Source organism: Oncorhynchus mykiss, chromosome 13 (assembly GCF_057628025.1).
Source record: "Oncorhynchus mykiss isolate SJ-2025 chromosome 13, ASM5762802v1, whole genome shotgun sequence".
Taxonomy (NCBI): domain Eukaryota; kingdom Metazoa; phylum Chordata; class Actinopteri; order Salmoniformes; family Salmonidae; genus Oncorhynchus; species Oncorhynchus mykiss.
In genome coordinates, this window is record NC_143034.1 from 14,512,501 (window position 1) to 14,528,809 (window position 16,309).

The window sequence follows — 16,309 nt, forward strand, 5'->3', positions numbered from 1 at the left end:
AGTAGAGACAGAGAGAGGAGAGAGAACTAGAGAAACAAGGAAATGATAAAGAGAACGACAGAGAACTAGAGATTCATATGTGGCCTGGCTGTGGTTGGAAGGTGACTGTTTCAACGTTCATGTTGACACATTGCCAGTGTGGTTCAATAAGAGTTTTTAAAACTGGTGGTGGGGGGAGAAAGAGACAGAAGGGGGAGAGGGAGAATGAGAAAAGAGGAGGGAGAGAAAATGGGGAGACAAAAAGAGAAAGAAAGGGAGAGTGAGAGACAAAGGGAGGGAAAGAAAAAGGGGAGTGGGTGAGAAAAAGGGGGAGAATGATGAGAGAAAAGGGAGAGGAGAAAGAGATAAAGAGGGAGAGAAAGTGTGACAGAGAAAGAGAGAGAAGGGGGATGTCATTGGATTGGCTGACTGTTTATTTTATTTTTTATTTCACCTTTATTTAACCAGGGAGGCTAGTTGAGAACAAGTTCTCATTTACAACTGCGACCTGGCCAAGATAAAGCATAGCAGTGTGAACAGACAACAACACAGAGTTACACAGAGTAAACCAATAAACAAGTCAATAACACAGTAGAAAAAAATAGTCTATATACATTGTGTGCAAAAGGCATGAGGAGGTAGGCGAATAATTACAATTTTTCTAATTAACACTGGAGTGATAAATGATCTAGATGGTCATGTGCAGGTAGAGATACTGGTGTGCAAAAGAGCAGAAAAGTAAATAAATAAAAACAGTATTGGGATGATGTAGGTCAATTGGGTGGGCTATTTACCAATGGACTATGTACAGCTGCAGCGATCGGTTAGCTGCTCAGATAGCAGATGTTTAAAGTTGGTGAGGGAGATAAAAGTCTCCAACTTCAGCGATTTTTGCAATTCGTTCCAGTCACAGGCAGCAGAGAACTGGAAGGAAAGGCGGCCAAATGAGGTGTTGGCTTTAGGGATGATCAGTGCGATACACCTGCTGGAGCGCGTGCTACGGGTGGGTGTTGCCATCGTGACCAGTGAACTGAGATAAGGCGGAGCTTTACCTAGCATGGACTTGTAGATGACCTGGAGCCAGTGGGTCTGGCGACTAATATGTAGCGAGGGCCAGCCGACTAGAGCATACAAGTCGCAGTGGTGGGTGGTATAAGGTGCTTTAGTAACAAAACGGATGGCACTGTGATAAACTGCATCCAGTTTGCTGAGTAGAGTATTGGAAGCTATTTTGTAGATGACATCGCCGAAGTCAAGGATCGGTAGGATAGTCAGTTTTACTAGGGTAAGTTTGGCGGCGTGAGTGAAGGAGGCTTTGTTGCGGAATAGAAAGCCGACTCTAGATTTGATTTTAGATTAGAGATGTTTGATATGAGTCTGGAAGGAGAGTTTACAGTCTAGCCAGACACCTAGGTACTTATAGATGTCCACATATTCTAGGTCGGAACCATCCAGGGTGGTGATGCTAGTCGGGCGTGCGGGTGCAGGCAGCGAACGGTTGAAAAGCATGCATTTGGTTTTACTAGCGTTTAAGAGCAGTTGGGTTGGGGTCAAACAGACCTTCAGAGGCTCAAAAACCACCCATAGAAGGTTCCCACAGGATATTGTATAGACATGAAACTGGTAGGGATAATAATGGCTACCTTGTGTGTTGTAATGTTCTAGCCTCTGCCTCAGAGTTGCAACGTATGCTGGGTGATATGCGAGTACACTGTCCCGTCTAGAGCATACAAGTCGCAGTGGTGGGTGGTATAAGGTGCTTTAGTAACAAAACGGATGGCACTGTGATAAACTGCATCCAGTTTGCTGAGTAGAGTATTGGAAGCTATTTTGTAGATGACATCGCCGAAGTCAAGGATCGGTAGGATAGTCAGTTTTACTAGGGTAAGTTTGGCGGCGTGAGTGAAGGAGGCTTTGTTGCGGAATAGAAAGCCGACTCTAGATTTGATTTTAGATTAGAGATGTTTGATATGAGTCTGGAAGGAGAGTTTACAGTCTAGCCAGACACCTAGGTACTTATAGATGTCCACATATTCTAGGTCGGAACCATCCAGGGTGGTGATGCTAGTCGGGCGTGCGGGTGCAGGCAGCGAACGGTTGAAAAGCATGCATTTGGTTTTACTAGCGTTTAAGAGCAGTTGGAGGCCACGGAAGGAGTGTTGTATGGCATTGAAGCTCGTTTGGAGGTTAGATAGCACAGTGTCCAAGGAAGGGCCAGAAGTATACAGAATGGTGTCGTCTGCGTAGAGGTGGATTAGGGAATCGCCCGCAGCAAGAGCAACATCATTGATATATACAGAGAAAAGAGTCGGCCCGAGAATTGAACCCTGTGGCACCCCCATAGAGACTGCCAGAGGACCGGACAACATGCCCTCCGATTTGACACAAATCTGGTTAGCTTCTGGAGGTTCTTGAATGTGTTCTAAAATTAAAAATAATAGCGATACCGTATCACATTGGGTGAGGCAGGTTACCGGAAGGTATAATCGAATTAAAAATCAAAAAGAGATCGAAAATAAAATTTAAATATATATACAAAAAATACGAAAAATACAAAAGTACACGAGACACGAACAAAACACGTCTTCACTGCTACGCCATCTTGGGAAATTATCACTGTTAGCGCTATTGCATCCATTGGTGATATCACTATGTGGCCACCAGATGGAGGTATTGGAACAACATTAACATGAAGTCACTGCCATTATGGCACCATTTCCAATGGGATTTAAAACATTTTCTTATGGGTAATACTAGGAGGAAGATGGATGTATAGGGGTAAAAGGGGTAAAAATAAGGAACGCTTCACGAATTTGCGTGTCATCCTTGCGCAGAGGCCATGCTAATCTTCTCTGTATCGTTCCAATTTTAGTATATGTGCTGCCGAAGCGAGCACAATACAGACATAGGAGAGGCCCTCATATATAGAGCACAACCCCCCTGACGTTTCGGATCATGGTTGGGGTCAAACAGACCTTCAGAGGCTCAAAAACCACCCATAGAAGGTTCCCACAGGATATTGTATAGACATGAAACTGGTAGGGATAATAATGGCTACCTTGTGTGTTGTAATGTTCTAACCTCTGCCTCGGAGTTGCAACGTATGCTGGGTGATATGCGAGTACACTGTCCCGTCTAGGACGTTGATAGGGTAGAACATAATGACGTAACAAAAGCCCTCACACGAAACCCCACCCACTCACTGAAACCCGACACCCTCTGGGGCTGCATTCACCAAAGGTCCTCATGCATAGACGTAGCAGGAAATGTTGTGAAGCCAACGCCAAAAATACCCTAACATGGGGCTTTTAAAATTGTGTACCTTACGTGAAAATGTGCTATTTGGTAAGAAAGAAAGTGATTAGTGATCAACTGTAAAAACTGCTGTTTTGTGACATTTTGACTTTAGTTATAGATGTAGAGACATTTAATTGATTATTATAAGGAATGATTCTAGACTCAAATGTAGTGTAATACGCTTTTGGACTCCTCCCCCTGCTGTTGTAGTTGCTCTTCCCCTGGTCTTTGTTCCCCACCCTTCCCCCACTCTCTGTTCCCCACCCTTCCCCCACTCTCTGTTCCCCACCCTTCCCCCGCTCTCTGTTCCCCACCCTTCCCCCGCTCTCTGTTCCCCACCCTTCCCCCGCTCTCTGCAACCTGGCACGGCCAAAGATACTTAAAACTAACTCCCCATTTAGTAGCGAGAGAAGCAGAATAGAGCAACACAGAAGAGTAGTAGAGACAGAGAGGAGAGAGAATAGAGCAACACAGAAGAGTAGTAGAGACAGAGAGAGGAGAGAGAACTAGAGAAACAAGGAAATGATAAAGAGAACGACAGAGAACTAGAGATTCATATGTGGCCTGGCTGTGGTTGGAAGGTGACTGTTTCAACGTTCATGTTGACACATTGCCAATGTGGTTCAATAAGAGTTTTTAAAACTGGTGGTGGGGGGAGAAAGAGACAGAAGGGGGAGAGGGAGAATGAGAAAAGAGGAGGGAGAGAAAATGGGGAGACAAAAAGAGAAAGAAAGGGAGAGTGAGAGACAAAGGGAGGGAAAGAAAAAGGGGAGTGGGTGAGAAAAAGGGGGAGAATGATGAGAGAAAAGGGAGAGGAGAAAGAGATAAAGAGGGAGAGAAAGTGTGACAGAGAAAGAGAGAGAAGGGGGATGTCATTTGATTGGCTGACTGTTTATTTTATTTTTTATTTCACCTTTATTTAACCAGGGAGGCTAGTTGAGAACAAGTTCTCATTTACAACTGCGACCTGGCCAAGATAAAGCATAGCAGTGTGAACAGACAACAACACAGAGTTACACAGAGTAAACCAATAAACAAGTCAATAACACAGTAGAAAAAAAAGAGTCTATATACATTGTGTGCAAAAGGCATGAGGAGGTAGGCGAATAATTACAATTTTGCTAATTAACACTGGAGTGATAAATGATCTAGATGGTCATGTGCAGGTAGAGATACTGGTGTGCAAAAGAGCAGAAAAGTAAATAAATAAAAACAGTATTGGGATGATGTAGGTAAATTGGGTGGGCTATTTACCAATGGACTATGTACAGCTGCAGCGATCGGTTAGCTGCTCAGATAGCAGATGTTTAAAGTTGGTGAGGGAGATAAAAGTCTCCAACTTCAGCGATTTTTGCAATTCGTTCCAGTCACAGGCAGCAGAGAACTGGAAGGAAAGGCGGCCAAATGAGGTGTTGGCTTTAGGGATGATCAGTGCGATACACCTGCTGGAGCGCGTGCTACGGGTGGGTGTTGCCATCGTGACCAGTGAACTGAGATAAGGCGGAGCTTTACCTAGCATGGACTTGTAGATGACCTGGAGCCAGTGGGTCTGGCGACTAATATGTAGCGAGGGCCAGCCGACTAGAGCATACAAGTCGCAGTGGTGGGTGGTATAAGGTGCTTTAGTAACAAAACGGATGGCACTGTGATAAACTGCATCCAGTTTGCTGAGTAGAGTATTGGAAGCTATTTTGTAGATGACATCGCCGAAGTCAAGGATCGGTAGGATAGTCAGTTTTACTAGGGTAAGTTTGGCGGCGTGAGTGAAGGAGGCTTTGTTGCGGAATAGAAAGCCGACTCTAGATTTGATTTTAGATTAGAGATGTTTGATATGAGTCTGGAAGGAGAGTTTACAGTCTAGCCAGACACCTAGGTACTTATAGATGTCCACATATTCTAGGTCGGAACCATCCAGGGTGGTGATGCTAGTCGGGCGTGCGGGTGCAGGCAGCGAACGGTTGAAAAGCATGCATTTGGTTTTACTAGCGTTTAAGAGCAGTTGGAGGCCACGGAAGGGTGGGAGACGGTCATCGAGGTCGGGCAAGGACATGGTGGGGTCATCCTCCTCTCCTCCCTCAAATAGATCAGGTGTCCCGTCTGGGACATCTGGGTCCTTACCGAGGTTGGACTCGGCTCATTGATGGCGTGCTGGGCTACACCATCATAGCAGTGCAGGGTCTGAGAAAAAGGGGAGGAGAGAAATATGAGAGGGGAAAAGTGGCAGGAAATAGGGGGATAATGGGGAAAAATATGGGGGAGGGAAAAATTAGGAGAGGGGAATATAAGGAGGGAAATAGGGGAAGGGTAATGGGGAGGGAAATTAAGGGAGGGGAAACGTGGCAGAAAATAGGGGAAGGAAAGGGAAATATAGGGGAAGTGGAAAATAGTGGGGAAAATATAGGGAGGGGGGAGGGAGATATGGGAGGGGGAAAATAGGGGTAGGGAAGTGAAATATGGGAGAGGAAAATAGTGGGGGAAATATAGGGAGGGGGGAAATAGGGGAAGGAAAGGGAAATAATGGAGGGGAAAATAGGGGAGGGACAGAAAGTAGAGGTGGGGGAAAATAAGGAAAAAATAGACGAGGGGGAAAGTGGTGGAAAATAGGGGAGGGGAGTGAAATAGGGGAGGGGGCGGGGCATAAGTGAGGGGAAAATAGGGGAGGGGTAAATAGTGGGAAAAATATAGGGGAGGGGAAATAAGGGTAGGGAAGTGAAATATAGGGGAGGGAAAGGGAAATATGGGAGGGGAAAAATATAGGGGGAATGGGGAGGGAATTATAGGAGGGGAGAATAGGGGAGGTGAGGGGACAATAGGGGAGGTAGAAGGAGAATAGGGGGAGGGAAATTAAATATGGGAGCCGAAAATAGTGGGGAAAATATAGGTGAGAGGGAGGGAAATATGCGAGGGGAGAAAAGGGGGAGGGAAGTATAAAGAGGGAAATAGGGGAGGTGAAAATGGGAGGGGAAGATAGTGGGAAAAATATAGGGGATGGGGAGGGAATTATAGGAGGGGAGAATAGGGATATAATAGTAAAAAATGTTAGACCTGGTGCTCAAAGCACATGGCTACTTAATATGCATTGTTGACACATGCCTGCCAACTCCTCCTCTCACCCAGCAAAACCCCCCATTTCCCCTCCTCCTTCGACAGAGAAGAATGGGCAATATCCTTGGGCAATTTGCTCATTTTTCTGTTCCAAATGTTCCAAATACCCATATTGTACCATTAGTCCTCTCCTCCAATCAGATGCTTCAGTTTGTTTCAAATTGGAGAAAGAGAGCAAAAATACACCAATGAAGAGCCTAGCTTGTTCCAAAAGTTTTTAAGCCAATCATCTTCCTCTGAAATGTTCCTAACGTCACTTCATCACAAAATCTTTTTCTGTCGGCCATTGATGCTACTCGGTGAGTATCTGAGGTAATTTTGCTTAATTTGCAACGAATTTAAAGTCAACAACTATAAATGTGATGAAATATGACAATAACACGTCTAGTCAACCGAATTGTTTGACTACAGGGGCTTCCCAAACGGTGTAATTTAACAACTTTCGTAGATCGCTAGCTACTGTAGCCTGCTGCTGCACAGGCAAGTTAGCGTTGGCTATACATTATTTTTCTGTCAGCCATTGATGCCACTCGGTGAGTATATGAGGTAATTGTGCTTAATTTGCAACGAATGATGACTAAATGTGATGAAATATGACAATAACACGTCTAGCCAACCGACTTGTTTGACTACAGGGGCTACCCAAATTGTGTAATTTAACAACGTTCGTAAATCGCTAGCTACTGTAGGTGGACAAAACTCAAAGTTTATTTGACCACTGACAATCCTGTAAAACCTTAGCTAACATCTATATCAACTAAAATTTGGAATTCTATGCTATTTAATTGTATATTTTCTTTAGTTTTTTGATGGCATGCATTTGAAGTGTATGTAGTTGAATGAATTGTATTGATGGACATTGGGGGCAAACGTGTCTTTCTATGTAAACTGAATTTAACTGCAAATGAAATAATAATCATCCTACCCATAACCCCCAAACCCCCCACTGTTGTCCTCCTCCTAGCAGACCTATCAAGCAAACGTAAGTTCCTTTATATGAATCTAATACATACGGTTATGCTGTTCCTTGTCACTGCACTCATCAGTCATGATAATAGTATTTTTCTTGCCTCCTAAGATGGAAAATCCAAGATTCCGTTTCTCGCCCTCACAGGAGTTGGTCCTCAAGGCCACACACCCCAGGCAGTATGCAGGAGGCGAGACAACTGTGTCCAATTTGGCCTAGTGTTTAATATCTTAACAATGTGGAGTAATTATAGTTGATGAATTTACCTCAGCACTTTCTGAGGAGGGCCTTGGAGGCAGGAAGGACTGCCAGGAGGGCAAGGCCCTTGTCGGCATCGGGAAGTACAAGTGGGACTCACTACAGGACCTGTATGAGGCTACGGGTGCGGACAGGATAAAGTAAGGGGCACGCATCTCTTGTGTTTTCTATGTTCATCTCAGTGTGTTTTATGCAACATTTTACATCTGAAACGTTCCCTCTGCTGTGTCTCACACAGATATATGTCAGGAGCTTGAGGGCGCAGACACCCCATTATCCTGGGAGTGCAATGGCCGCCTTGATTGGCTACATTCAGCGCATAGACCAGGAGGGGGTAGCTGCTGTGGCCAGGCCCGCCCCAGCCAGCACCACCCCTGCCAGCACCATCCGGCCCAAGAGTGCGGCTACGTAAGTGTAGGGACCTGACCCTGATTGATACATGTTATTTGAACGAACGCATTCATTTTGGGGGTAATTGCTTTTCTTTTAATGAACTTAAGTTGTATTGATATTTTATTGTTTGGATTGTTTATCTTACAAAAATAAACAAAATGTATGGACTAGAAAAAAATAAAATCACCTTTGGGGAACTGCCTGTTCAGAACTGGAAGCCACCATGGACATGTCAGGTGTGGAGGTGGGTCCTTGTATTTCCCAGCATTATTTGTTTTTTGTGTGTGTTACAACTCTGTAAACCGTGTGTTTGACTAATAAAATGACATATTTACTTGTCTTTTTGTTTGTTGAACTTTAAAAGAAGAGTGTATGACAATGAATCAAAATTAATTTAAGGGAGAAAAAGTGCTTGCATTAAATTATTTATTTCACAGGGAATGTCATGTGTGAAACAACCCATCCTACTGTACAAGTTAAGATGATTTTAAAATAACTAAATGTACAAGAGATTAACAATGAATGTCGTACATTTTTTTTTACAAAGAACATACGTACAAAAACAACTTTACAATGTACACACGAGTCAGATTTTACTGGCCTTGGCTAGCACCATGCTGGGTCCTCATGAGTGCCAGTCACTCCTCCACAGTTTGGCCACCAGAGGTAGCGGCACAGAATCTCACAGAACCATACATACTGTGTCCAAACTCAGAAGTTTTAGGCTTGCCACATTTAGAGCACTTATAGCCTTCGTATGGCTTGTGCGCTCTGACTTTAATGCCAGACTCCAGCTTCTTCCTCCTCCTCCATTCGGTGGTCCTGGAAACCTTGGGTCCACCAGCAGGAGGGGGAAGAGGAGTGGAGGTCGAAGGCAGGTCTTGGAAGACTGGCGTTATAGGGAGGGAGGTGGAAGACAGACTGGGTGGCTGACTAGTGGCCAGGAGGACCACGTGCTGGTATCCACTAACCCCATCAGGTCCTATGTACTCCTGGAAGTAGAAGAGTCATGGGGAAGGGATGGATTAATAGTTATGGATTAATAGTTATGAATGGAAAGAAACTTGATTGAGCTGTTTAGGACGTGGATAGGCACTTACATCATCCTCTGGGTCCTGACTGGCAGCTGGTGCAGTGTCATCAGGGGGTGTGACGACAGGTACCTGGGATGGGTTGAGTGGGCGGTGGAGTGGCCTTCCTGAGTGGAGGGACTGGTGGGAGACGGTCATCGAGGTCGGGCAAGGACATGGTGGGGTCATCCTCCTCTCCTCCCTCAAATAGATCAGGTGTCCCGTCTGGGACATCTGGGTCCTTACCGAGGTTGGACTCGGCTCATTGATGACGTGCTGGGCTACACCATCATAGCAGTGCAGGGTCTGAGAAAAAGGGGAGGAGAGAAATATGAGAGGGGAAAAGTGGCAGGAAATAGGGGGATAATGGGGAAAAATATGGGGGAGGGAAAAATTAGGAGAGGGGAATATAAGGAGGGAAAAAGGGGAAGGGTAATGGGGAGGGAAATTAAGGGAGGGGAAACGTGGCAGAAAATAGGGGAAGGAAAGGGAAATATAGGGGAAGTGGAAAATAGTGGGGAAAATATAGGGAGGGGGAGGGAGATATGGGAGGGGGAAAATAGGGGTAGGGAAGTGAAATATGGGAGAGGAAAATAGTGGGGGAAATATAGGGAGGGAGATAAGGGAGGGGGGAAATAGGGGAAGGAAAGGGAAATAATGGAGGGGAAAATAGGGGAGGGACAGAAAGTAGAGGTGGGGAAAATAAGGAAAAATTAGACGAGGGGGAAAGTGGTGGAAAATAGGGGAGGGGAGTGAAATAGGGGAGGGGGCGGGGCATAAGTGAGGGGAAAATAGGGGAGGGGAGAAATAGGGGTGGGGTAAATAGTGGGAAAAATATAGGGGAGGGGAAATAAGGGTAGGGAAGTGAAATATAGGGGAGGGAAAGGGAAATATGGGAGGGGGAAATAGTGGGAAAAATATAGGGGGAATGGGGAGGGAATTATAGGAGGGGAGAATAGGGGAGGTGAGGGGACAATAGGGGAGGTAGAAGGAGAATAGGGGGGAGGGAAATAGGGGGAGGGAAATTAAATATGGGAGCCGAAAATAGTGGGGAAAATATAGGTGAGAGGGAGGGAAATATGCGAGGGGAGAAAAGGGGTAGGGAAGTATAAAGAGGGAAATAGGGGAGGTGAAAATGGGAGGGGAAGATAGTGGGAAAAATATAGGGGATGGGGAGGGAATTATAGGAGGGGAGAATAGGGATATAATAGTAAAAAATGTTAGACCTGGTGCTCAAAGCACATGGCTACTTAATATGCATTGTTGACACATGCCTGCCAACTCCTCCTCTCACCCAGCAAAACCCCCCATTTCCCCTCCTCCTTCGACAGAGAAGAATGGGCAATATCCTTGGGCAATTTGCTCATTTTTCTGTTCCAAATGTTCCAAATACCCATATTGTACCATTAGTCCTCTCCTCCAATCAGATGCTTCAGTTTGTTTCAAATTGGAGAAAGAGAGCAAAAATACACCAATGAAGAGCCTAGCTTGTTCCAAAAGTTTTTAAGCCAATCATCTTCCTCTGAAATGTTCCTAACGTCACTTCATCACAAAATCTTTTTCTGTCGGCCATTGATGCTACTCGGTGAGTATCTGAGGTAATTTTGCTTAATTTGCAACGAATTTAAAGTCAACAACTATAAATGTGATGAAATATGACAATAACACGTCTAGTCAACCGAATTGTTTGACTACAGGGGCTTCCCAAACGGTGTAATTTAACAACTTTCGTAGATCGCTAGCTACTGTAGCCTGCTGCTGCACAGGCAAGTTAGCGTTGGCTATACATTATTTTTCTGTCAGCCATTGATGCCACTCGGTGAGTATATGAGGTAATTGTGCTTAATTTGCAACGAATGATGACTAAATGTGATGAAATATGACAATAACACGTCTAGCCAACCGACTTGTTTGACTACAGGGGCTACCCAAATTGTGTAATTTAACAACGTTCGTAAATCGCTAGCTACTGTAGGTGGACAAAACTCAAAGTTTATTTGACCACTGACAATCCTGTAAAACCTTAGCTAACATCTATATCAACTAAAATTTGGAATTCTATACTATTTAATTGTATATTTTCTTTAGTTTTTTGATGGCATGCATTTGAAGTGTATGTAGTTGAATGAATTGTATTGATGGACATTGGGGGCAAACGTGTCTTTCTATGTAAACTGAATTTAACTGCAAATGAAATAATAATCATCCTACCCATAACCCCCAAACCCCCCACTGCTGTCCTCCTCCTAGCAGACCTATCAAGCAAACGTAAGTTCCTTTATATGAATCTAATACATACGGTTATGCTGTTCCTTGTCACTGCACTCATCAGTCATGATAATAGTATTTTTCTTGCCTCCTAAGATGGAAAATCCAAGGTTCCGTTTCTCGCCCTCACAGGAGTTGGTCCTCAAGGCCACACACCCCAGGCAGTATGCAGGAGGCGAGACAACTGTGTCCAATTTGGCCTAGTGTTTAATATCTTAACAATGTGGAGTAATTATAGTTGATGAATTTACCTCAGCACTTTCTGAGGAGGGCCTTGGAGGCAGGAAGGACTGCCAGGAGGGCAAGGCCCTTGTCGGCATCGGGAAGTACAAGTGGGACTCACTACAGGACCTGTATGAGGCTACGGGTGCGGACAGGATAAAGTAAGGGGCACGCATCTCTTGTGTTTTCTATGTTCATCTCAGTGTGTTTTATGCAACATTTTACATCTGAAACGTTCCCTCTGCTGTGTCTCACACAGATATATGTCAGGAGCTTGAGGGCGCAGACACCCCATTATCCTGGGAGTGCAATGGCCGCCTTGATTGGCTACATTCAGCGCATAGACCAGAAGGGGGTAGCTGCTGTGGCCAGGCCCGCCCCAGCCAGCACCACCCCTGCCAACACCATCCGGCCCAAGAGTGCGGCTACGTAAGTGTAGGGACCTGACCCTGATTGATACATGTTATTTGAACGAACGCATTCATTTTGGGGGTAATTGCTTTTCTTTTAATGAACTTAAGTTGTATTGATATTTTATTGTTTGGATTGTTTATTTTTGTAAGATAAACAAAATGTATGGACTAGAAAAAAATAAAATCACCTTTGGGGAACTGCCTGTTCAGAACTGGAAGCCACCATGGACATGTCAGGTGTGGAGGTGGGTCCTTGTATTTCCCAGCATTATTTGTTTTTTGTGTGTGTTACAACTCTGTAAACCGTGTGTTTGACTAATAAAATGACATATTTACTTGTCTTTTTGTTTGTTGAACTTTAAAAGAAGAGTGTATGACAATGAATCAAAATTAATTTAAGGGAGAAAAAGTGCTTGCATTAAATTATTTATTTCACAGGGAATGTCATGTGTGAAACAACCCATCCTACTGTACAAGTTAAGATGATTTTAAAATAACTAAATGTACAAGAGATTAACAATGAATGTCGTACATTTTTTTTTACAAAGAACATACGTACAAAAACAACTTTACAATGTACACACGAGTCAGATTTTACTGGCCTTGGCTAGCACCATGCTGGGTCCTCATGAGTGCCAGTCACTCCTCCACAGTTTGGCCACCAGAGGTAGCCTCACAGAACCATACATACTGTGTCCAAACTCAGAAGTTTTAGGCTTGCCACATTTAGAGCACTTATAGCCTTCGTATGGCTTGTGCGCTCTGACTTTAATGCCAGACTCCAGCTTCTTCCTCCTCCTCCATTCGGTGGTCCTGGAAACCTTGGGTCCACCAGCAGGAGGGGGAAGAGGAGTGGAGGTCGAAGGCAGGTCTTGGAAGACTGGCGTTATAGGGAGGGAGGTGGAAGACAGACTGGGTGGCTGACTAGTGGCCAGGAGGACCACGTGCTGGTATCCACTAACCCCATCAGGTCCTATGTACTCCTGGAAGTAGAAGAGTCATGGGGAAGGGATGGATTAATAGTTATGGATTAATAGTTATGAATGGAAAGAAACTTGATTGAGCTGTTTAGGACGTGGATAGGCACTTACATCATCCTCTGGGTCCTGACTGGCAGCTGGTGCAGTGTCATCAGGGGGTGTGACGACAGGTACCTGGGATGGGTTGAGTGGGCGGTGGAGTGGCCTTCCTGAGTGGAGGGACTGGTGGGAGACGGTCATCGAGGTCGGGCAAGGACATGGTGGGGTCATCCTCCTCTCCTCCCTCAAATAGATCAGGTGTCCCGTCTGGGACATCTGGGTCCTTACCGAGGTTGGACTCGGCTCATTGATGACGTGCTGGGCTACACCATCATAGCAGTGCAGGGTCTGAGAAAAAGGGGAGGAGAGAAATATGAGAGGGGAAAAGTGGCAGGAAATAGGGGGATAATGGGGAAAAATATGGGGGAGGGAAAAATTAGGAGAGGGGAATATAAGGAGGGAAAAAGGGGAAGGGTAATGGGGAGGGAAATTAAGGGAGGGGAAACGTGGCAGAAAATAGGGGAAGGAAAGGGAAATATAGGGGAAGTGGAAAATAGTGGGGAAAATATAGGGAGGGGGAGGGAGATATGGGAGGGGGAAAATAGGGGTAGGGAAGTGAAATATGGGAGAGGAAAATAGTGGGGGAAATATAGGGAGGGAGATAAGGGAGGGGGGAAATAGGGGAAGGAAAGGGAAATAATGGAGGGGAAAATAGGGGAGGGACAGAAAGTAGAGGTGGGGAAAATAAGGAAAAAATAGACGAGGGGGAAAGTGGTGGAAAATAGGGGAGGGGAGTGAAATAGGGGAGGGGGCGGGGCATAAGTGAGGGGAAAATAGGGGAGGGGAGAAATAGGGGTGGGGTAAATAGTGGGAAAAATATAGGGGAGGGGAAATAAGGGTAGGGAAGTGAAATATAGGGGAGGGAAAGGGAAATATGGGAGGGGGAAATAGTGGGAAAAATATAGGGGGAATGGGGAGGGAATTATAGGAGGGGAGAATAGGGGAGGTGAGGGGACAATAGGGGAGGTAGAAGGAGAATAGGGGGGAGGGAAATAGGGGGAGGGAAATTAAATATGGGAGCCGAAAATAGTGGGGAAAATATAGGTGAGAGGGAGGGAAATATGCGAGGGGAGAAAAGGGGTAGGGAAGTATAAAGAGGGAAATAGGGGAGGTGAAAATGGGAGGGGAAGATAGTGGGAAAAATATAGGGGATGGGGAGGGAATTATAGGAGGGGAGAATAGGGATATAATAGTAAAAAATGTTAGACCTGGTGCTCAAAGCACATGGCTACTTAATATGCATTGTTGACACATGCCTGCCAACTCCTCCTCTCACCCAGCAAAACCCCCCATTTCCCCTCCTCCTTCGACAGAGAAGAATGGGCAATATCCTTGGGCAATTTGCTCATTTTTCTGTTCCAAATGTTCCAAATACCCATATTGTACCATTAGTCCTCTCCTCCAATCAGATGCTTCAGTTTGTTTCAAATTGGAGAAAGAGAGCAAAAATACACCAATGAAGAGCCTAGCTTGTTCCAAAAGTTTTTAAGCCAATCATCTTCCTCTGAAATGTTCCTAACGTCACTTCATCACAAAATCTTTTTCTGTCGGCCATTGATGCTACTCGGTGAGTATCTGAGGTAATTTTGCTTAATTTGCAACGAATTTAAAGTCAACAACTATAAATGTGATGAAATATGACAATAACACGTCTAGTCAACCGAATTGTTTGACTACAGGGGCTTCCCAAACGGTGTAATTTAACAACTTTCGTAGATCGCTAGCTACTGTAGCCTGCTGCTGCACAGGCAAGTTAGCGTTGGCTATACATTATTTTTCTGTCAGCCATTGATGCCACTCGGTGAGTATATGAGGTAATTGTGCTTAATTTGCAACGAATGATGACTAAATGTGATGAAATATGACAATAACACGTCTAGCCAACCGACTTGTTTGACTACAGGGGCTACCCAAATTGTGTAATTTAACAACGTTCGTAAATCGCTAGCTACTGTAGGTGGACAAAACTCAAAGTTTATTTGACCACTGACAATCCTGTAAAACCTTAGCTAACATCTATATCAACTAAAATTTGGAATTCTATACTATTTAATTGTATATTTTCTTTAGTTTTTTGATGGCATGCATTTGAAGTGTATGTAGTTGAATGAATTGTATTGATGGACATTGGGGGCAAACGTGTCTTTCTATGTAAACTGAATTTAACTGCAAATGAAATAATAATCATCCTACCCATAACCCCCAAACCCCCCACTGCTGTCCTCCTCCTAGCAGACCTATCAAGCAAACATAAGTTCCTTTATATGAATCTAATACATACGGTTATGCTGTTCCTTGTCACTGCACTCATCAGTCATGATAATAGTATTTTTCTTGCCTCCTAAGATGGAAAATCCAAGGTTCCGTTTCTCGCCCTCACAGGAGTTGGTCCTCAAGGCCACACACCCCAGGCAGTATGCAGGAGGCGAGACAACTGTGTCCAATTTGGCCTAGTGTTTAATATCTTAACAATGTGGAGTAATTATAGTTGATGAATTTACCTCAGCACTTTCTGAGGAGGGCCTTGGAGGCAGGAAGGACTGCCAGGAGGGCAAGGCCCTTGTCGGCATCGGGAAGTACAAGTGGGACTCACTACAGGACCTGTATGAGGCTACGGGTGCGGACAGGATAAAGTAAGGGGCACGCATCTCTTGTGTTTTCTATGTTCATCTCAGTGTGTTTTATGCAACATTTTACATCTGAAACGTTCCCTCTGCTGTGTCTCACACAGATATATGTCAGGAGCTTGAGGGCGCAGACACCCCATTATCCTGGGAGTGCAATGGCCGCCTTGATTGGCTACATTCAGCGCATAGACCAGGAGGGGGTAGCTGCTGTGGCCAGGCCCGCCCCAGCCAGCACCACCCCTGCCAGCACCATCCGGCCCAAGAGTGCGGCTACGTAAGTGTAGGGACCTGACCCTGATTGATACATGTTATTTGAACGAACGCATTCATTTTGGGGGTAATTGCTTTTCTTTTAATGAACTTAAGTTGTATTGATATTTTATTGTTTGGATTGTTTATCTTACAAAAATAAACAAAATGTATGGACTAGAAAAAAATAAAATCACCTTTGGGGAACTGCCTGTTCAGAACTGGAAGCCACCATGGACATGTCAGGTGTGGAGGTGGGTCCTTGTATTTCCCAGCATTATTTGTTTTTTGTGTGTGTTACAACTCTGTAAACCGTGTGTTTGACTAATAAAATGACATATTTACTTGTCTTTTTGTTTGTTGAACTTTAAAAGAAGAGTGT

General features: G+C 44.7%; 4 long non-coding RNA genes and 1 other non-coding gene across 12 annotated transcripts; 3 read left to right on the top strand and 2 right to left on the bottom strand.

Annotated features, from left to right (window-relative positions):
- Nucleotides 1-2,768: 2,768 nt before the first annotated feature.
- Nucleotides 2,769-2,875, bottom strand: LOC118940565 (U6 spliceosomal RNA). The gene has a single exon (XR_005037153.2). It is a non-coding gene; the product is annotated as a U6 spliceosomal RNA (small nuclear RNA).
- Nucleotides 2,876-6,250: 3,375 nt separating this feature from the next.
- LOC110485458 (uncharacterized) lies at nucleotides 6,251-8,339 on the top strand. Of its 2 annotated transcripts, none has more exons than XR_016485668.1 (4): nucleotides 6,251-6,680; nucleotides 7,346-7,363; nucleotides 7,496-7,746; nucleotides 7,845-8,339. It is a non-coding gene; the product is annotated as an uncharacterized LOC110485458 (long non-coding RNA). The 2 variants fall into 2 exon arrangements; XR_016485669.1 differs by having other exon boundaries at nucleotides 7,349-7,363.
- Nucleotides 8,340-8,411: 72 nt separating this feature from the next.
- LOC149978715 (uncharacterized) lies at nucleotides 8,412-9,378 on the bottom strand. The gene is made up of 2 exons (XR_016485670.1): nucleotides 9,100-9,378; nucleotides 8,412-8,991 (listed from the first exon to the last, which is right to left on the bottom strand). It is a non-coding gene; the product is annotated as an uncharacterized LOC149978715 (long non-coding RNA).
- Nucleotides 9,379-10,573: 1,195 nt separating this feature from the next.
- Nucleotides 10,574-12,313, top strand: LOC118940034 (uncharacterized). 7 transcript variants are annotated; one of them, XR_016485676.1, is made up of 4 exons: nucleotides 10,574-10,654; nucleotides 11,323-11,337; nucleotides 11,470-11,720; nucleotides 11,819-12,313. It is a non-coding gene; the product is annotated as an uncharacterized LOC118940034 (long non-coding RNA). The 7 variants fall into 7 exon arrangements; XR_016485674.1 differs by having other exon boundaries at nucleotides 10,598-10,654; nucleotides 11,320-11,337; XR_016485675.1 differs by having other exon boundaries at nucleotides 10,612-10,654; nucleotides 11,434-11,720.
- A 2,261-nt stretch (nucleotides 12,314-14,574) lies between these two features.
- On the top strand, nucleotides 14,575-16,277 carry LOC118940315 (uncharacterized). Its single transcript, XR_005036844.2, has 2 exons — nucleotides 14,575-15,684; nucleotides 15,783-16,277. It is a non-coding gene; the product is annotated as an uncharacterized LOC118940315 (long non-coding RNA).
- The last annotated feature ends 32 nt before the right edge of the window (nucleotides 16,278-16,309 follow it).